The sequence below is a fragment of the Mobula birostris genome, chromosome 13, assembly GCF_030028105.1.
Source record: "Mobula birostris isolate sMobBir1 chromosome 13, sMobBir1.hap1, whole genome shotgun sequence".
Classification (NCBI taxonomy): domain Eukaryota; kingdom Metazoa; phylum Chordata; class Chondrichthyes; order Myliobatiformes; family Myliobatidae; genus Mobula; species Mobula birostris.
This window is the reverse complement of record NC_092382.1, coordinates 218,385-240,104: the sequence shown is the minus strand read 5'-3', so window position 1 is coordinate 240,104 and position 21,720 is coordinate 218,385. Positions and strand designations below refer to the sequence as shown.

Here is a 21,720-nt window from a genome sequence, read left to right as displayed (position 1 = left end):
CCCCAGAAACGCACTGCATTGCTGCTCTGCTGACATCCCTGCCTGCAGCTCCATCCAATTTACTTTGACCAGCTACTCTCTCATTCCAATGTAATTTTCCTGACTCCACATAAATACTGCAACATCGGATTATATCCGATTATCAGTCTGGTCTTCCAAAGGTCCAATTTAACCCTTGCAATCCTTTTGCTCTGAACATGTTTGTGGAATTCCCAAAGATTTTCCTTCACCTTGTCTACTAGAGGAACATCATGCCTTCTTTTAGCCTCCCGGGTTTCTTTCTTGAGCGTTCTCCTGCACTTGTTATACTCCATACGGACCTCATGTGATCCTACTTGCCATTCTCTGCTGTGCATCTCCTCTCCTCTTTTAACCGGCGCCTCAATATCTCCTGGCTATCAATATTCCTACACGTGTTATTCTTCCCTTTCATCTGACAGCCACTTGCAGGCTTTGTAGTCCCAACATTTATTTTTTTAAAGGCCTCACACCATCCAAGTACACTTTTGCCAGAAGGCAGCCTGTCCCAATCCACACTTGCCAAATCCTTTCTGATAACATCAAAATTGTGTTTTCTCCAATATAGAATCTCAACCCACAGGTCAGACCTAACATTTTACATGTTTACGTGCACATTATGGCATCGTGGTCAGTGGATACAAAGTGTCCCCATACACAAACTTTTGTCCCCTGCCCTGCCCCATTGCTTCATTGCAGATTCAGTATTTCACGCTCGCTCGTTGGGATTTCTGCTTCCCGATGAAGAAGACGTTTGACAATCTCTATCCCACCTAGTTCATTTACAATATGGGATTCCCAGCCATTATGTGGAAAATTAAAATCACCTACTATAACAATTACAAGGTTCTTGCAACAGTCTGGGATCTTACAAATGTGTTCCTCTAAATCCCGAGGACTGTTGGGTTGTCTTTAATATAGCCCCATTAACGTGGCCATACCTTACTTATTTCTCATTTCCACACAGAACGCCTCACTAGTCGGGTTTCTACAATTTCTCCTGACGGAACACTGCCGTGACAGTTTCTCTGACTGGTAACGCCACCTCTCCTTCATTAATCCTTCCTGCTCAGAAACGCCTTAAAGAATGGTTCGCCGAAATAGCTGTGACGGGTGTGGAGTGTTTGTGCTGAAACTCGCCCTGCGCCGGACAGCCCCGTTCACACAGAGGGTGGAGCCTCAACCCGGCTGGATCAAATTCACAGCCTGGGATTGGCTGAATAAAACGGAGAAGCTCCGCCCCGCTGGTTGCGTCAGAGGAATAAGCAGGAAAAGAGAGATCTGCACGGAAATCCAGACAGAAACTACTTGCGACAGCGAAGGAAGGTTCACACAGCCTCTGTAATTCGGTCTGTGTTTTCTGCGTTTGTCCTAGTCCCCTCTCCTCTCGCTGTCCGACCTGTACCAGACCGGTGAGGAGGTGTGGGACCAGAGCGGCGGACTGCCCCATTAACCCCGGCTCATCCGGACCTGTCTGTCTGTAATCAGCGACTGACTTTCTATAATCGAATAGGGTCGGCAGCGGCATCACAGACTGAATTCTCGGTGCACAGCCGGCACATTTGTCATCCGGGACAGCACTGAACACAGTCCGAATTCAACATCAGAGGTAAATGTTGTCTCCGATTCTGCAAATCAGTGTGCGTTTACAGCGGGGCTCGGCTTTTGTCGGGATCAGGAGGGAATACAAGGGTCGAAGGCAGCTCTGACACGTTCATCGAAGTAATTATTCACCAAATGCATTAAAAGAAGCGACATCGTTACCTTCAGTCATACACATTTTTTAGGGCGGTTTCTACTGAGGCAGTACAGTTGAAACTTGTTCACGGATAATAATATCCAAAATGTCCCGCGGGGCAGGACCGGGTCCCTTCTCCGATTTCTCACTCTCTCTCACAGTCACACACAGAGACACAGATACACGCACACACAATTAAAACTAACTACCCAGAATAACAGGGTGAGCGTGAGATGTTACTGTTTTACTGTTCGGGACGTGACGGTGGAGAATGCCACAGAGCAATTTATTTAATTAAATCGCAAAGTATGATATGAAAACTACAAATGATGGCAGTTTGTGGTAAAATTAAATGCTCGAATCTCACAAAGTCTGGTCGCAATCGGAACAAGTAATCATTCAGACTGCAGACACTGGGAAACTTTATTTTCTATATCAACGGGTGTTTATTGTTTTTTTTTCCTGTAACAGAAATAATTAAATACAATATTAAGCCACCTTTGTGCACAGCTGCAGTGGAGTTGAACTGGTTTGTTTGGTTTCAGCAGAGGATCCGCCCTGTGGACAGGCAGCCGCTTACACACAGAAAATCGCGCTGTGAGTCTCACAGAACAGCAACACCCGGCCCTCCCCCATAGATAATAAATATCTGTCGCTGGACTGGTTGGAATGAAGTTAGCAGAAAACCATTTGAAAATATATCGACACGGAGCAGAACATTCTTGCTGAGTTGAGGTGAGCTTAATTCAGATTCTGTTATTTATTTCGGATCTTTATTTCCAATCAGCACGTTATCTGTGTTTTGGATCAGTGACCAAGAAGTCATCATTTCTATTGCAACCCTCCTCGGGCGGTGGTGGTGTTAGCGATCCTGTAGTTTTCCGTCTGCACGTGAGAGATTTTCCACAATTTATGTCATGGTTAAAAGCAGTTCTCGAACCAGGGGTTACGTTTTCAAAGCCAGCGTGCGAAAAGCTGTTTCGCCAACAAGGGTTCCGTTTGCAAACTTGTCATTTCAGATGAATGCATGTTCTTTCCTCTTTCTGACTGTGTTTATTGTGGGTGTTTCGAGCTGATCTCCTCAACGTCATGTAGAAGCAAAGACTTTGATTTTGCTTAAGGCCTCGAATCATTGCAAACAGGTCGGGGTGGGGTTGGGGAAACAGTTACAGAATGCGGCAGGCGGTATTGCAAAACGAAAACCATGATTTCACTCGGTGGGGTAGAAGGCTCGATGGGCTGAGTGGTCACTTTCTGTGTGGTATGTTCACAAGAAAAGCTCTGACTACAGTTATCGTAAATCAATTTAATGCGGACAGACTACAACATATGTAAATTTCCTGTAGCTGAAACAAAGCCAATCATTGCGGAAATTACATCATCCAGGCCGCTGACACGGATGATAGACAACAATCGACCCAGCGCCGGTCCCTGGGGCATCCCACTACCCACTGGTCTCCAGTCAGAGGGTCAAACCATCTTTCAGCATTTGCTGGCCTCTCCTGCGAAGCCGACGGCGAAGCCAATTTATCAGCACATCCAGCATCTCCAGGCCCCTGAACCTCAGACCATCAGACAGAGGAGCAGCATTAGGCGATTCCGCTCCGCTATTCCATCATGGCTGATCCCAAATCCCAGTCAACCCCATACACCTGCCTTCTCGCCATATCCTTTAATACCCAGTGCGTTCAGCAAGCGATCAATTTCCACCTTAAATATACGCACGGACCCGCTCCTCTGCAGTCCGTGGCAAAGTATTCCATAGATCTATTACTCTCCGGCTATTAAAAAAAATCATCCTTATCTCTGTTCTAAATGGTCACCCCTCAGGTTTGAGGCTGTGCCCTCTAATTCAGGGTACCGTAACCATCGGAAATATCCCCTCCACATCCATCCTATCTAGTACTTTCAGCATTCAGTAGGTTTTAATCAGATCCACACGCATTCTTCTAAATTCCATTGAGTACAGGCCCAAATCTGCCAAACGCTCCTCATATGTTAACCCTTTCATTCCCGGAATCATGCTCGTGAACTTCCTCTGGACTCTCCAATGACATCACAGCCATTCTGAGATATGGAGTCCAAAACGGTTTGCAGTACTCCAAGTGCGGCTGAACTGGTGTCTTATAAAGGCTCAGCATAATCTCATTGTTTTTATATTCTATTCGTCTTCGTACAAATACCAGCATTGCATTTACTTTTACCCAAAGACGCAACCTGCTAACTAACTTTCGGGGAGTCTTGCACGAGGACTCCTAAGTCCATCTGCACCTCGGATGTTTGAAACTTCTCTGCATTTAGATAATACTATGCATTATTGTTCCTTTTTACCAAAATGCATTATCATACATTTCCCAACAGTGTATTCCATGTGCCACATTTATGTCTATCCTTCCAATTTGCCTAAGCCCTGTTGCAATCGCATTGCTTCCTCAGCATTATACAGAAACATTGCCTCAAAGCCATCAATTGCATTATCCAAATCATTGACGAGCAATGTGAAAAGTAGCCGTCCCAAATACTGACCCCGTGAGAAACACCATTAATCAGCGGCAGCCAGCCAGAAATGACCCCTTTCATTCCCACCCGTTGTTTCTTGCTTGTCAGGCATTCTACTGTCCATGCCAGTATCTTTTCTGTAACGCCATCGGATTTTATCTTGTTAACCTGCCTCATCTGTGGCACCTTATTAAACGCCTTCTGAACATCCAAGTAAATGATATCCGTCGTCTAAGTTCTTCTGGTATCCATCAGAAAACATTAATATTGTTTTCTGTACTACTCCGAAAGCATCACATCTGAGGCCGGCCTAATAGCACTGCTGAGATGTGATTTTGAGATGACCGGGTCTAGATGCTCATTATTACAGATTACACGGTGCTGTGAAAGAACAGCAGCTCAAAGGGGAAAACTCGGCGTAGATGTTAACTAAGGATTCCAAATGTCCTTTAATCGCGATATAGAGGTAGTAGTAATATAGAGTAAATGTGATTTTAAATACCTCATAGCAGGGAAAAGGAGACTACGGAGGTAGTAAACACCAGAAATTCTGCAGATGCGAGAAAAAAATAGAGATTCGCACGCGAAATGCTGGAGGAAGTCGGCAGGCCTGGCAACGTCTATGAAGAGGATTCCCTCGACCCGAAACGTCGTATGTCTACCCCTCTCCATAGATGCTGCCTGACCTATGATTTCCTCCAGCATTCTGTGGTTGTTACGGGTTCAGTGTCATAGACCCCAAAATAAGATCTGTCGATTGGGTGAAGGTAAGTGGCTTTTGAAGTTTTGCAGCTACATATTGACAGATGAGCCAATTGACAAGGATACCGCAATTTGTCACTATTATTTTTTTAGAGTGTGCGTTGTAAACCTTTGTGGGAAATAGATATTTTGGGTTTGCTCCTTTAGTGCAGTAAATATGAACACATAAGAAACATTGTGAGTGGCTCCATACTGTTGGACGCGGGATCACTACTACGTCGACTCAGGCCGAGTTAGCCGGCGTCGGGCAAGACTCGGGATCAGGCTCCGCCGAATGGGGCTGAGTCACTGGGCCTCCGGTTATCTGTAGCCCGGTCATGGCATGAGGTAGCACTGGAACATAGTGCATTTGTAAATAGGATTTGTGGTGATGCTGTGGTCCGACTTTTGCGACAATCGCGACATGGGCTTTAATACTAGACTAGTGCGGGATTAGATGATTAATCCCTTGACCTAGAAGAATGGGAAATGTGTGATTTGGCTCAAGGACTTTCGTTTTACCTTCTGTCCGTCCATCTGTATTTACTGTATCCCTCCCACACTAACACCTTACCCTTACTCCTGTTCCCGAGCCTCTCCGTCACTCAGAACATTAATCTGCGGGCAGGGTGTTAACAATTTAAATTCTATGCCAAAATAAAAAAAAACAGAATAGACCAATAAGGAATGATATTACTTTCATGACCATGAAATTTATGAAGTGGAGGAAGACTTTGTGGAATTGTACCTCTCGCCAGTGTCCAGTGTCCGAGTCCAGGACTTGATGCCCCTGGGGCTGCTGCAGAAGCGTCTTCACTCCGTGTCTTCTCAGGGAGAGTTAGCGAGTCTGCTTCGAAAACGCTTAGATGACCTGTGAGCACTGGCCCAAGTCCGCAGTGCCTAGAGACCGACTTTCCGAAACGCGAATCGAAAGAGATTGTTTCCCATCACTGACGAGCGGAACAGTGGCATTACTATCCCATGGCGGCTTCCGTCCTCTGTTGGATACCGCCGATGGGGATGTGATCTTTGTTTCTTATTGGGGAACAGAGAAAAGCACAGGAAGTGGCGTCTCTGTCCACTGGTGCCCTGCGGAATTAATCCCCGCAGAACCATCAGAACATTGTTTGCCTTGTGGGGACAGTATAATGCAATACATAATAATAGGCAACACAGTATTAGAGTAAGTATCTGCAAAAGTGAAACTAAATAAATAAATATTGCAAAAAATGAAATTAGTGAAATTCCCAATTCGGAAATTGGGTGGCAGAGGGAAGGAATTTGTTCCTGAACTGTTGAATGTGTGCCTTCAAGCTCCTGTACCTCCTTCCTGATGGGATCAATGAGAAGAGCGCATGACCCAGGTGATGCGGGTTCTTAATGATTGATGCTGACATTTGAGTCATTATCCATGAAGATGTCCTGGAAGCTACAGAGACTACTGACCGTGATGGAGCTGCCTGAATTCTCAACTTTCTGCAGCCTCTTCCAATCCTGTGCAGTAGCTCCACCCCTCCCCCCACCCTACCACACCACACCGACCGATGATGCTCCCCCTCCCCCCACCCTACCACACCACACCGAGAGATGATGCTCCACCCCTCCCCCACCCTACCAGACCACACCGAGCGATGATGCTCCAGCCCTCCCCCCACCCTACCACACCACACCGAGCGATGATGCTCCCCCTCCCCCCACCCTACCACACCACACCGAGAGATGATGCTCCACCCCTCCCCCACCCTACCACACCACACCGAGCGATGATGCTCCAACCCTCCCCCCACCCTACCACACCACACCGAGCGATGATGCTCCCCCCTCCCCCCACCCTACCACACCACACCGAGCGATGATGCTCCAACCCTCCCCCACCCTACCACACCACACCGAGGGATGATGCTCCAACCCTCCCCCCACCCTACCACACCACACCGAGCGATGATGCAGCCGGTTAGAATACTTTCCACAGTGCAACTGTAGAGATCTGCGAGTCCTTGGTGACATATTAAATCTCGTAATACTCCAGATGAAATATCGCCGCTGTCGTGTTTCCTTTGAAGCTGTATCGACATGTTGAGCCCAGGACAGACCCTCAGAGATGTTGACACGCAGGAACTTGAAGTTGCTCATCCGTTCTGCTGCTGATCCCTCGATGACTGTTGGTGTGTGTGTGACCTCGTCTTACGATTTCTGATGTCCACAGTCAGTCCTTTGGCCTTGCCAACACTGAGTGCAAGGTTGTTGCTGCTTCACCACTCATTTAGGTGATTTATCTCGCTCCTGTCTGCCTTCTCCTCACCTTCTGAAATTGTGCCAACAATAGTTGTGTCGCCAGCAGATTCATAGACAGTATTTGAGCTGAGCCTAGCCGCATTGTCATGGGTGTCGAGGGAATAGAGCTGTGGGCGAAGCGCAAATCCTTAAGGTATACCAGTACTGATTGTCAGCGAGGTGGAGATCGGCACACATTGTGGTTTCCTGGTGAGAAAATCGAGGATCCAATTGCAGAGGGATGTAGAAAGGTCCAGCGGTTTGAGCCTTTTGATCAGATCTCTAGGAATAATTGCGTTACAGGCTGACCTCTGGTCGAGAAACAGCATTCTGATATAAGTATTCGTATTGTCAAAGTAATCCAAAGCGGCGTGATGAGCCGATGAAATCGCATTGTTGCCTATTGTGGATGCCGGTAAATGACAGTGGGCCAAAGTCCTTGCTGAGAGAAGAGCTAATTGTAGCCATCGCAAACCTCTCAGAGTAGTGTGAGTACTATGGATGATAGTCCTTAATACAGCTCATGCTGCTCTTCTTGGGCACTGGTATGATTGTTACCCTTTTAAGGGATGTGGAAACTTCCAACTGCAGCAAAAATGACCGCATCTCCGAAACATTCATAGAACACAACTCTTGTTGTTCTGGGGTGGCTGAAATCCCTTGTAAATCTGTGTGACGACTGCACCCACCACTTCCTCACTCTCCCGAAATCGATGGAAAAACAAATATTTTTCCCACGATCTCATTCCTGCCCCAGGATTAGTCTCAGTAAGGTACACTAGTAATGCCATCACTGTCCCAGGTTGGGATGTAGAATGGAACACCAGTAATGGTATTCAGAGAACCGGGTTGGGCTCGGTCTGAGACATTAGTAATGCCATCAGTGTCGCAGGATGGGGCGTAGAATGGGGCAACAGTGATCGGATTTAGTATCGCAAGGGCGTGGTTATCCGGGGCGAGAACCGTTTGGCCAGGTCATGAGTTGTATGTATCTGGACTGTCTACTGCTGTCCCGACTGCAGCCTGTCTGTATAAGGTTAATTTGACTAATATCTCAACAGTTGACTCTGGATCTGCAGAGATGTTGGTACACGTTGCTGTGATGTAATTTTATAATAAATGCAGAATGACAGTGATGATTGGAACGTATTATTTTAACCATTTAACATGGAAATTGAACAATTCAACTCATTCTTGTCAATTTGTTGGCCATGGTGGTTTTAATATCTGGAAGAAAATGTCGAACTCGAATGGGTCAAGGACAGTGGAAGCAGACAGGTGAATTGTCTTTGCTCCTGCCACGTGCTTGGAGATGGAAGCTGCCATTTTGTGGAACTGTTTTATATCCTCTATTTTGTGAGATAAAGTTGCTTTGCTTTCTGTGTTTTAAAATAGGCACAACAATGCTTCAGGTCATCTGCTAAAATGGAGATCCTTTCCAAAGAAATTACTTCTGAGGTGTTTTTTGTTATAATATGACATGTAGCTTTGTGAATGATGCGGTTGGTGCCTGCCTGACGTGATTAGAGCTGGCTACTGAAGAGAATGCATTAGGGTTCTCTCCCTAGTTATTCTCCTGATCTTGATGAATGTATAGAATGCCTTAGGATTCACCTTAATCGAACTTAACAAGAATTTTTCATGACCCCCTCTTGTCTTTCGTAATTCCCTTTTTCAGTTATGTTCTGGTGTCTTTACACTCCTCGTCTGTTTTGTTTGATCCTAACATCTGAAGCATTACGTACGTTTCATTTTCCTTCCTGACCAAATGTATCACCTCCCCGCCCCCCCCCCCGGCCATCTAATGTTCTCTTGTCTTTTCATCCCCGTCCTTTCTTTTAACAGGAACTTTTGATAAATGGCAAAAGTTGAATGATTCCCCAAGAATAGTCCAACAGCGTTTTGACGTCATTGCAAACTGCCACATACACTTTCTTCACAACTGCTGAAATCAAATGTAACCGGTTCGACCAATCACTCTCAATGGAGTGTGAATGAAGTCACTTTAATATTGTATGTAACCATTTCTGCTGAAGTGTAGAATGATAGAGCCTTTAATATGATATAAAGAACATGAACTAGGGTCTCGAACCTGTCACGTTACCAGTTAAATTTGCTGCCCTGTTTTCTGTGAGTTTACAAAATTTTATTTTTACCTCAACTCTCATCATCCGTAGTTACTTTTTGTTTCAAGATTCCTTCATTTAAACCAGTCCGTGCCATTCCCAACTGGGACATTTTTTAAATTAAAGAACATTACCCTCGGGTATGGAACCTGCAGCGTTCGCAGTCACAGATCCCACTAAACGTTTAATTGCTGTTGATGTAAGGGTGAGTGCAAGGGGGAGACTGTGAGGTTAAGAAGGAGAGTGATGGAGAGAGCAGGGTAAGGAGAAGGGCAGGGTGAGTGTGTGGAAACTGGAGAGGGGGAAGTAGAGAGAGTGGGAGTGAGAGATGGGGGATAAGGGAAGAGGGCAAGAGAGAGGTGGACTAACAGAGTGAGACGTGGGGAGGGAAAGAAGGGGGAAGGTGCAAAGAGGGGGAGTGCGGTGGGGAGAAGGAAAGCAGGATGAGAGGTCTAGAAAGAGGAGAGAGAGGGACAGAGAGGGTGAGAGGGTCGGAGAGGGAAAGAAAGGGCGGAGAAACGGAGGAACAAAGGGGGTAAAGCGTGGGGAGAGTGACTGAGAGAAAGGGATTGAGAGGGATGGATGGAGGGTGAGAAGGTAATGGGAGGAGTAGAGAGAGGGGAGTGGAATAGGAGAGAGGATGAAGGAAAGAGGCAAAGAGAGGGAGAGGAGCGAGAGTGCGGAAGGAGTAAATGGTGGGGAGAGTGAGGGAATGACAGGGAGTAGGAGCTAGGGTTAAGCGGAGTAGGAGGGGAAAGTGGAATAAGTGGTGTCTAGGAGGGAGTGAGTGAGTGCGATGTCGAAGAAGGAATGTATGAGCGAGAGGTACAGCTAATAAGGAGGAGTGTGACTAGGTTGGCAAGGAGGGAGGGGTGAGTGATATCAGCAGTGAGTAGGGAGGGGCGGTGGGCTGTGCATTGAGGAGGATGTGTGACTGAGTTGGACAATGAGGAAAGACGGGCGAGTGAGAATGACATCAATAACAGAGCAGTCAGGGAGACTGGATTGAGGTAGAAGGAGTGAAGGTGTGGGGTGCGGAGGGGTAGGAGGGTGAGCACTAGGGGGGATGATGAGAAAGGACGGCGAGGTTGATGGGTGGCGAGTAGAGTGGGGCGAGTGTGGAGGGTGAGGTGGAGGCATGGAGAAGAGAGCAGGGTGAAGAGCGGTGATGAGGAGGCAAAGACGAGTGAGGGAGGCCAGAAGTATTGGATTAAATATTTATTCATCCACAATGGCAAGGATGCTCATCATAGCTGATCAGAAGTTACTGAACAAACCTACCGTGAGATTGTGGTTCCCGGTCTTGGTATTCCACAGCAGAGGTGTTTACCACGCACGTTTCCGGGTCTCCAATCCCACATGGAGATCTTTTCGCAACCGGCTGCTTTACTGCGAATGATTCCTATTCTCCCTTCCCACACCGGGAGTTTTCTGTGCACAGTTCGAGGTCTCCGTGTCGAACTGTTAATCCATCGAGACCCATTGACCTGCCCTCCATTCCTTCCCATCCACGTACCTATCCAAGCTTCTCAAACGGATGTTGTTAACACCTCAAACAAAGTCAGGAATCGAAGGTTAACCATGTTGTGATTAATGTTCTCAGCTGCGTATAAAACAACATAACCCCAGAAAATCGAGCTGCCAGCGCTCTGCAAGCCAGTCTCAATCATGGTGACAATATCAGAATTCCACGTGTTGATCCATGATCTAAGCTCATCTGTCTTTCCTTCAATACTTGTTGCATTGAAATATACGCAGCTGAGAACATCAATCTGCTCCGTGGGCTGAGATGCTAAATTGGAGAAAGACCAATTTTGATGGTATCAGAAAGGATCTGACTAGTGTGAATTGGCTATATTCTGACAAATGAATACTTGGTAAGTGGGAGACCTTGAAAGATACAATTTGTCGACTTCAAGGTATTTATGTGTCTGTCCGAATAAAAGGTAAATTTGCCAGTTTTTCAAGAGATAGTGAGGCCCTGGTATAGAAAGCAAATTGGTGCATAACAGGTGTAGGCAGGTAGGAAAAAATAAGGTAATTATGGAGTCGAGGAAATGCAAGATAACATTGAGGAAAGAAACCCAGAAGGCTATGGGGTGGCATGAGGCTGTCATAGCAGACAAGGTGAGGGATTATACAGATATTTTACAAGCCAAAGGATTGCATGGGACACAACTGATCGTCTGGATTATCAGAATGGTAATGTCTGCATGGACCCGTAAAAGACAGAGCAGTTCTTAAGTGGATTTTTGCTTCTGTGTTCACTTGGGAAAAGAATCTATAGAATTAAGCAAAGGAGAAGTGGGTCCATGGATGTTTGGCATATTGGGCAAATTCGACTGTATAAATCCCCAGCGACTGACAGCTTGATCCCTTGGACCCCGATGGAGGAGAGTGCAGAAATTGCAGAGACGTAGCCGATATGTTTATATTATTCTCAAAGACAGGGGAGGTATCAGAGGATTGGAGGATGGCTAATTTTGATCCGCTGTTTAAAAAAGGCTCCAGAATTAAACCAGGAAATTATAGGCCAGTGCACCTGATGTCAGTCATGTGAAGATATTGGAAGGGCCGGATATACGAGTATTTAAATAAACAGGACTGATTAGGGATATCCAACATGACTTTGTATGTTCTAGAAAATCTTATTGAGGTTCAAGGAATGTTACCAGGAAAGTTGATGAAGGCAGGGCAATAGATGTTGTCCATATGGACTTTAGCTAGGCATTTGACAAGGTCCCGCGTAGGATGCTGGCCAATAAAGTTAATTCTCTTGGCATTCAAGGTGAGGTAGCAAATGGGAGTAGACATTGGCATGGAGGAGAAGGCAAATAGTGGTAGCAGATAGTAGCCTCTCTGACTGGAAACCTGTGACTGGTGGAATTCCGCAGGGATCAGTGCTGATATCCGTTGTTGTCATGATTCTATATCAATGATCTCGATGATAATCAGATGAAACGGATCAGCAAGTTTGCGGATGACGCCATGGTTTGGGGTGTATTTGAAGCGAGGAAGACTATCAGAGTTTGCAGCGGGATCTGCATCAGGTGGGAAATGGGCTGATAATGGCAGATGGAATTGAACGCAGGCCTGCGAGCTGTTGCACCGGTAGGATCAACCAGAGAAGCTCTTACACAGTGTACGGTAGGGAACTGAGGAGTGCCGTAGAACAAAGGCTACCGGGAATGCAGGTCCACAATTCATTGAAAGTGACTGCACACCTGGATAAGGTAGTAAAGAAATATTTGGCACACTGGTCTTCATAAATTTAAGTATTCAGTACATGAGATCGCATGATTTAAGATGGTTATGAGGCCTGATCTGGAGTATCGTGTGCAGCTTACGTAACACACCCACAGGAAAAATGTAAATAAGGGTGACAGAGTATACCGAAAATTTACAAGGATGTTGTTGCCGTGATTGGTGGGCCCAAGTTATAAGGGAAGATTGAATAGGTCACGACTTTATTGCTTGGAACGCAGAAGATTTGATGGAGGTCTGCAAAATCATGAGGAGTATAGATAGGATAGATGGGTAGAGGTATGGGGAAAGTGAGGGTTAGGTCAGCAGATAGAGAGGAGTCAGGCTTCCTTTTTAATCAGCACACAACTCCCCCCTCCCCCCGTGCTCATTTTCTATCAGAGCATCATTCCCTCCCTGTCGGCCATTTCAACTTATGTGAATTTTCAGTGAGTGCGTCACTCCCTCCCTCGGTAAAACTTCTGGCTATTTGGAATAAATTACTTTTAAGAGAAATAAATTCTACAAGTATTTCCGGCGGGGTGTGGATCAACAACCTCTGCTTGTGAAATGAAACCCGCTGTTAACCGTGGGCGAGGAGGTTTCTTGGGACAATAGTTGTCCGGACGGAAATGCAATAATCTCTCCCAGTTTTCTTTCAAATTGGTGGAAATATATAGTCGAACGTGTTTGGTTTAATTTCAGCAGAAATGCGATCCCCTGTGCCTGAACAGGTGAGGGACGTTTTGCTGAAACTATAGCTACGCCGGACAGTCCTGTTTACACACGGGGCGGAGATCAGACCCTCCCAGAACCCGGGCTGGATCAAATTCGCAGCCTGGGACTCGCTGAGTTAAACAGAGAAACCCCGCCCCAGTGGTTGTATGAAAGAAAAAGGAGAGATCTGCACGGAACTCCAGACAGAAAGGTTAACGCAGTCGGTTTGTTTCCCTCTTTATGGTTGCTACATTGATCCCACTCCCGCTGTCAGACCCGTCCTGAGCCGGTGAGAGTTAGTGTGACCCGGACTGCGGCAGTCCCGCTCTACCCCGGTTCACCCGGCCCTGTTCATCTGTAATGAGCGACGGACACATCACAGCCGAGTGGCCTCGGGAGCAACAGCTCAGACTCAACTCTCCGTACAGGGTGAGAACACCTTTGCAGGAACGTTGTCGGTCACCCGGGTAGTCAGACTGTGATTTCCCGGGACCACAGTGAATGCCGTCCGGTTACAACATCAGAGGTAAGTGTTGACTATGATTCTGCGCAACCATTTAGTGTGTACAGCGAGGTTCGGCTTTGGTCGGGATCGGGAGTGAATTTAGTGGGAGAAGGGAGCACTGACATGTTGATGTTAACGAGTCAATTACTGTCCAAATGGATTAAGAGAAACGACGTCGTTGCCGTCAATCAGAAATACTCTCCAGGGTGGTTTCTACTAAGTGCGAGCAGAAGGCATCTTTCACCCCGGTAGTGACATATGAAACATCCTACGGGGCAGTGACCCGTCACCCGTCAGAAACAAGAGAAAATCAGCAAATGCTGGAAATCCGAGCAATGCACACAAAATGCTGGAGGAAATCTGCAGGCCAGGCAGCATCTATGGAAAAGAGTAAAGTCGACCTTCGAGAGCCCAGCTTATGTATTTTATATCTCGTCATTGGTTCTGTCGCTCTTCTCTGTAGCAGGAAGGGTTAAACTTTCTTCACTCTTGAATGACGGTATTTTGTCGAACCGGTTTGGAGTTGAGTTCAGCGGAACGGCCGCTCCCTGTTCTGAGGAATGTGCCGGGACAGGCAGCTGCCTGCACACAGACCCTGAGCACCGAGTCTCACAGAACAACAAGCCGCACCTTCCAAATCAGTCAACCATCTGCCCTCTTCCCCTTTCCATTCCAGTCCTGATGAAGGGACTCGGTCCGCAACGTCGACTATTTACACCCATCCATAGAGCTGCCTGACCTGCTGAGTTCCTCCGGTGTTGTGTCTGTTACCATGGTTACGAGAGATCCGCGTGGGGCGGTGGATGGGGTTATTTGTAAGAAAAGATATACAGCATCAACACTGTCAGAATATTCTGGGGAATTATGTTGAGAATAATTCAGCTTCTGATATTTATTTCGAAACAACCAGTTGTCTGTGCTTTGGATCTGCAATCAAGGGGATATTTGTCTTTTTTAAGCCACTTCTGGCTGTGGTGCCTTTTGTGTTCCAACTGTTGCCTGCTTGCATGATTTACATTTTCCCCAGGTTAGGTAAAGATTAAGATCAGCTCCAGAACAATGGCCTTCTGTTTCAAAGCAAAGGTGCGGGAGCTGTACAGCAAACACCTGTTCCGTTTTCAGAGTTTCTTATTTCAGTCCAATACATCTATTGTTCCTGTGTCGATTGTGAGCAATTTGAAATCCTCCTGTCAATGGCCAGTGGAAGCAAACACTGTTTAAGGCCGAGATTCTTGATAAACAACGGGTTTGAAGTGTTACTGGAATGGACATGGGGGAATACGTAATGAAATTTTAGATCTGATCAGCCATGATTTCATGATCTGCTGCAGCAGTTTCGAGGGGCCCGTGTGGTCCAGTTATGCGTGTTGCTATGTTGACTCGAAAAGCTCTGACAATTCAATTAACGTAAATTGGTATAATGACTGCATGCGAAGGGAAACATGATTTTTTTTGTATTTGAACTAAAATCAGACATAAATTATCTATGTCCAGCTTTGTGCGTAATTTATGTGCCCTAGCTGCGTTCGGGGGTCGAAATTTTGACTAACTAGGTGAGCTGAACATCACGGTATCGGACCGAGAGACACGCTCCCCGTTCGCTGTTAATCCCGGCGCAGACACCCTGGGGATCTCGTGTTCAAACTCACGGCCCCGCCCAGCCCACTGCCCGACACGCACGTTCTCGCAGAGCTCGTTACCCTCGCGCTCCCGGGCTCACACTGAGACCCTTTAAGAAAACTTATTTTTTTTTAAAATATTTTATTTGGGAAATCAGCTGGACAACTGTCGTCAGGTGACGTGTAAATTATTTAGCTCTACTGGTGTCGGAAAATGTCAATTGATGCCTCATCCGTGCAGGTTAAGCACACTGATCCAGGTTCATTGTCGCCCATCCAGGAGGTCAGACTGTGGTTACCCGAGACCATACTGAACGCTGCTTGGTTACAGCATCAGATGTAAATGGTGTCTTCTATAGCAGGGTATAGGTTTTATCGGTTTCCCTGCAGGAGAAAGCGTTAAAACGACTTTGCTCAGTCCCTAATGAGAGTGAATTGTGGGATAAATTGGAATAAATTTCAGCAGAAAGGCCACACCCTGTGTGAGGAATGAGCGTGGAAAGGCAGCTGCTGAGACACTGACCGAGTCTCACAGCGCTACAATCCGCACGTCCCGAATCAGTCAATCAATCTCCTGGCCCTTCCTGCTTCCTTTCCAGTCCTGGTGAAGTGTTTCGGCCCGACATGTCAACTGTTTATTTCCCTCTACGGGTGCTGCCAGGACTGCTGAGTTCTTAACGCAATTTATGCGTTGCCATGGCTACGAAAGATCAGCGAGAGCTCGCGTATGGGGAAGTGAGCGGGGTTAGTTGAAAGGAACAATTTGCTGGATATTGATACATCCATGGATATTGAAATCATATCCACACTGTCAGAATATTCCTGGGGAATTAAGAAGGGATCCCCGCAGAGTACCCCGTGGCCGCAGGTCCCCACATCGCCGCCACTGGTCGGAAGCTGGAAGGACAACGGAGAGGGCTCGGCTGTCCGGCCTGTTCTCTGTGACACTCCCGACCTCCACATCAATTCTATTCATCCGACTCTGGGAAAATTTTAACAATCAACAGCATAATTCCTCTCAGCGATCAGCTGTCTGAATGATCCCCTGGGTTTTAGAGAAAGGGCTCCCTATGGTCCACATTGTCAGAGTGGTCAGTTTACAAGGATTTAAAGACTGCAGGAATGAGAGGTCTTCTGTTGTCTAATACACAGTGTGTAGACTCCGATGGCAATTCTGGTTTACATTAGTATATCAGCTGTTTTTTCAAGATACTGAACAACGAGACACTGCACCGATTAAAACTATAGGAAACAGTTTCAGCCTAGAAGGTCCTCCCCCAAAAAATTGAGAATTTGTGACGCAACTGGAAACAAACAGCCCGCTTCCCATTCCACCAGTAACACGGCGCAGCCAGGCGAATCGCATGATTGATTTTGTTTTCCTTCGGAAATCAAATTAAACGTCCATTTAGTTATTTTAAAACGCAAGTCTCCCCACCCCCCACACCGGGATCTGACTTCATCTTGCTGTCGACTTTGACTGGTTGTTATCTCGGGGGGGGGGGGTTATCTCGGTACAGTTGCTCCACAATCGGCCCATTACTGGAATGATCTAACTGCCAACATCTGTTAAAAATGGCTCTTTACAAACAGACTGACTTCGAAGTCAGTTCCTGATGCCTGGGGCACAGTTAAATCTGGAGAAAGAGAATATTCAGTGTTCAAAAGGGAAACAACAAACACCAAATGCAGAATATTTCATCAGACTTCACGGCTCCTTTCCTTCTGCTGACTTTGTGCAATAAACCAACAGCGATCTTTGCCCTGAGCTGTTGCTGGAGTTTATAACCTGACAATAAACTGGTCCCGAGGTGAACAATAACTCAAAGCGACGGCACCAACCGAACAGAACCGGGATGCGGATTGTGATTCCTCTCTGGAGGTGGTAAAATTTTGCACACGGTAGTATTAATTCTGGGTCGGACCACAAGTTAGAAAGACTTACTCAAGCAAGGTGAGTCTTTGTGTGGATTAACTCAAGCGTTATGGAGTAAGGTGTGGCGTTACCTGCTGAATAGGGGGAAGTTCAGGTTTATGAGCGAGTTATCAACTGAACATTGCTCAGGGTGTGTTCACTTACTGTTAGTGTCCAGAAAATTCAGATACTTGGATTCCCTGAAACCAGACCCAGGAGTTCTGCGTCAGGTAGGAGCATGGACTATATTCGGCAGTGTTATGGTGTTTTAATAAGCACACTTGTAAAGGCAGCATTTCTAATATTTCTACCATGTCAATATTATCGTTGAACTTGCAAGGCTTTACGGATCTGTCTGCTTTATTATTCTGTACGCGTATTTTTTTTTAGCGAAGACGAGGTAGATCTGGAAATGATATTTATATTAACAAATATTGTGGTAATTCTCACTGACCGTAGATAAAAATAGCAAATTCTCCACTCAGTGGGCATTTTACCATGTACCTCCTGTAGCTAATAATGTGTCCACTGAGAGCATGTCCGGGGGATTCTGCTGATGTTGCCCGTCCGCTTCAATACTGACCACTGCGCTATCGTCCGCTTCAACACTGACCACTCCGCTACTGTCCGCATCAATACTGACCACTACACTACCGTCTGCTTCATTACTGACCACTACGCTACCGTCCGCTTCAATACTGACCATTCCGCTACCGTCCGCATCAATACTGACCACTACACTACCGTCCGCGTCAATACTGACCACTGCGCTACCGTCCGCTTCAATACTGACCACTACGCTACCGTCCGCTTCAATGCTGACCACTACGCTACCGTCCGCTTCAGTACTGACCACTGCGCTACCGTCCGCTTCAATGCTGACCACTACACTACGGTCCACTTCAATACTGACCACTACACTACGGTCCACTTCAATACTGACCACTACACTACCGTCCGCTTCAATACTGACCACTGCACTACCGTCCGGTTCAATACTGACCACCACGCTACCGTCCACTTCAATACTGACCACTACACTGTATTCGCTGGTATTCGATGTAGACGGGGAGTTGATTGCATTCGCTGTTATTTAGGAGGTGAGGAGGTTTTATCCGCTCGTGGTTAGATCCTTTGAATTGAGCCCTTGCTGGGGACATTGAACATCACTCTGAGTCTGGACAGGAATGTGGAGAACATGTTTGCTACTGAGGAGAGAACTGAAACAGGTGAAGAGAGATGAGGTTATTTTTCTGAGGTGGAACAAGTGTGTCTTCGGAATTCTCTTTTTTGCCTGGGTTCTCTGACGAAGAACGGTACAAGTATTTGCAAAATAAATGTGATTCCGGTTGATGTATGTGTGAAGTAAATGGGTTGCCAGGCAAATTCGTCAGCGGGAAATGGTCATAATTTCATCTGATTGCTGCTGTGACATGGTGACCTGTTTCCAGTCAGTGAGCAATAAACTGAAGGAGAAGGGCATCCTTATCTCGCTGTCGACTTTGACCGGTTGTTATCTCTGGGAGATGGTTATCTCCGCACAGTTGCTCTCCAGTTGGTCCATTATTGTAATGGGCCAACTGCGGGCAACTGTTAAAAATGGCTCCTTATAAACAGGGTGACCTTGAACTCAGCTGCAGGCAGAGGGGGCACAGTAAAATCCAGAGAAAGAGAATGGCTCCCATTCAAAAGAGAACATTATTCCAAATACATAATACTTCATCAGAGCTCACAGCGCCCTTCCTTCTGCTGTCTCTGTGCAATAAACCCACAGCGATCTTTGCCCCGAGCTGTCTCCGGGGTTTATAACCTGACAATAAACTGGTCCCAAGGTGAACAATAAATTAAAGCGACGACACCAACGGAACCGAACCAGGATGCGGGTTGTGATTTCTCTCTGGAGCAGATCAAATATTCTAGAGAGAGGAAATTACTGCACCGCTTGCACTGTCGTATTAATTCTGGTTCAGACCACTTGTACGAGTGACTTGTTCATGGAAATTAAGCTCGTATGTGGTTTAACACAAGCATTGAGGAACAAGGTGAGGCGTTACGTGCTGAATAGACTGAAGCTCAGGTTAATGAACGAGTTATCAACAGAACATTGCTCAGGGTGTGTTAAATTACTGTTAGGGACAATAAAATTCAGATGCCCGGATTCTTTGGAAACAGACTCAGGAGTACAGTACCAGGTAAGAACAGAGGCTACAGGGGGAAATGTTATGGTGTTTTATTACGCCCACTGGTCGCGCTACTATTGCTAATGTTTCTATCAGTTCCATATTGTCCTTACGATTGCGTGGATTAACGAATATGTGTGTTTTATTCTGTTTGTGTATTTTTTAGCAAACCTGGCAGTGATATTTAGGTTAAAAATTCCTGTAATAAATCTCACTGGCAGTTGATAAAAGTATGGAAGTCTACACACAGTGGGAACGTTTTTGTGTACCCCCGTACCTAATGATGTGGCACTGAGTGCATGTCCTGTCGGATTTAATCAGTCTGTCCAATCTCACTGAGCTCTCTCATTAACGAGGTCTTTAGAACTGCCGCTCACTGGATTTCCCTTTGGTTTGTTTCCAGACCATTCTCTGTAAACCGAGAGGTTTATACGTGAAAATACAAGTAGTTGAGCAGTTTCCGTAACACTCATACCACCCGGTTTGACACCAGCGATCATTCCACGGTCATGTCACTTACATCACATTTATTTCCTGTTCCGATGTTTGGCCTAAATCACATCTGAACCTGTTGAACATATTTGTATGTGTTTATGCTTTGAGTTGCTGCCACATGATTAACAGATTCGCATTAATGAGCTGCTATACAGTTGTAGCTAACAAAGAGGCCATTTAGTGCATTTCCCATTTAGACAAACCCTCACCCATCTCGAATATGAACACGGATGAGATTTAGGCCTGATTATTGACGATTTGCATGTTTGCCACAACAGGTTGTCGCTGGCAAGGCGGTGTTATAAGGTCGGGGTAACTTGGAGAGAGAGGCCCGTCACTGTTCCCTCTAAACTGGGCGTCTGCGTAACCAAAATCCTCCCACGAACGAAGCCTTTGTTGCAGCGCAGATGAAATTAAACACTGTCAGATAAACGTTTATGAAACCTGAATGTTTTTATTTGTTGTACTGCATTTTATCATATCCTCTAATTAATAATTAAAATCAAAAGAATACTTTTTTTCTTCTGTCTTCAGCCTAAATATTCATAGATGCACATTATAAGAAAGGATATATCTATGATGTCACGCTTTTTTCAGGCCGTGTGAAAATTTCCAGCTCAGAGCAATGGTTGATCCACGCAGCTGCAAAGATAGTAATTAGTGCGAATATTGGAGACAGAACCACGTTACATTCTATACATATTGAACACGATTGAATATGGTACATTATCGCTCTTCCAGTTACAGACGGGATGTTAAAAGTCAATAGAGTGGACAAAACTGTTTCACTGGGAGCCCCTCTGGTATCCAGGAAATAGTAATGAATAAAGCAAGAAAAATGAATAATGATTTCGCCTTGTCTGAGGGAACGTACTGTGAGGCAATGAGGCTCAAGTGTTTAACAATACAGAACTAATGTTGAGCAGCGAATAACTAGACGTTCCATTTACTATAAATTGAAGAGCTTTTCATTTTCGTTTCTCGGACGATCACTTTTAATGCCCCGATAATCACTTTTACAACCTTTTCAGAACACTGGGTGTAGTACCTCCCCCATTATAGGTATGAGCAAGGATGAGATCTGGGCCAAATTGCACAATTAAGCATTCGGCAGATCGGGCAGCATCTTGGACAATTCCAGTTCTGATACTGGGTCTTCCACAGTTTCTCTTTCCACATATCCAATCCGATGTACCGAGTTTCCAGCACTTTCTGAGAAGAAGGCAGGAATATGACATTGCGGCGAGAAAAAAAAACAAAAAAACAATCAGACACGATTGAATGATGGAGCAGACTCGTTGGACCGAATCAGTTCATTCTGCTCCTATTCCTTATGTCTTACCATGACTGAATGATGAGTCCTTCGTATGCCATATCAGGATTTGTGACGTGTGAGGGCCAATTACAGATTTGTTCACTGAAATCCTTTTATTTGCCTTCAGCGTTCAAATTTCAGTGAGATTTGCTTTTGGAACATTGAGCAGAAATATGTTGCTCTTTGTATTGTTAATGTGCTTCATTATCTTTCATGTTAAAGTTAGACCAGCGGTGAGAGATTTATTGGAAGAAAAGCCCACAACTGGAAGCGAACCACGACTGATGATGAAGGAACAGCAGCAAGTGAACCAGCCCGAGGACTGAGAGCACCAA

General features: G+C 45.9%; 1 long non-coding RNA gene across 2 annotated transcripts; it reads left to right on the top strand.

The window, feature by feature from the left end:
- The first annotated feature begins 1,339 nt into the window (after nt 1–1,339).
- LOC140208177 (uncharacterized) lies at nt 1,340–20,465 on the top strand. 2 transcript variants are annotated; one of them, XR_011888681.1, is made up of 3 exons: nt 1,340–1,627; nt 2,302–2,491; nt 20,349–20,465. It is a non-coding gene; the product is annotated as an uncharacterized lncRNA (long non-coding RNA). The 2 variants fall into 2 exon arrangements; XR_011888680.1 differs by lacking the exon at nt 20,349–20,465 and adding an exon at nt 9,116–9,233.
- The last annotated feature ends 1,255 nt before the right edge of the window (nt 20,466–21,720 follow it).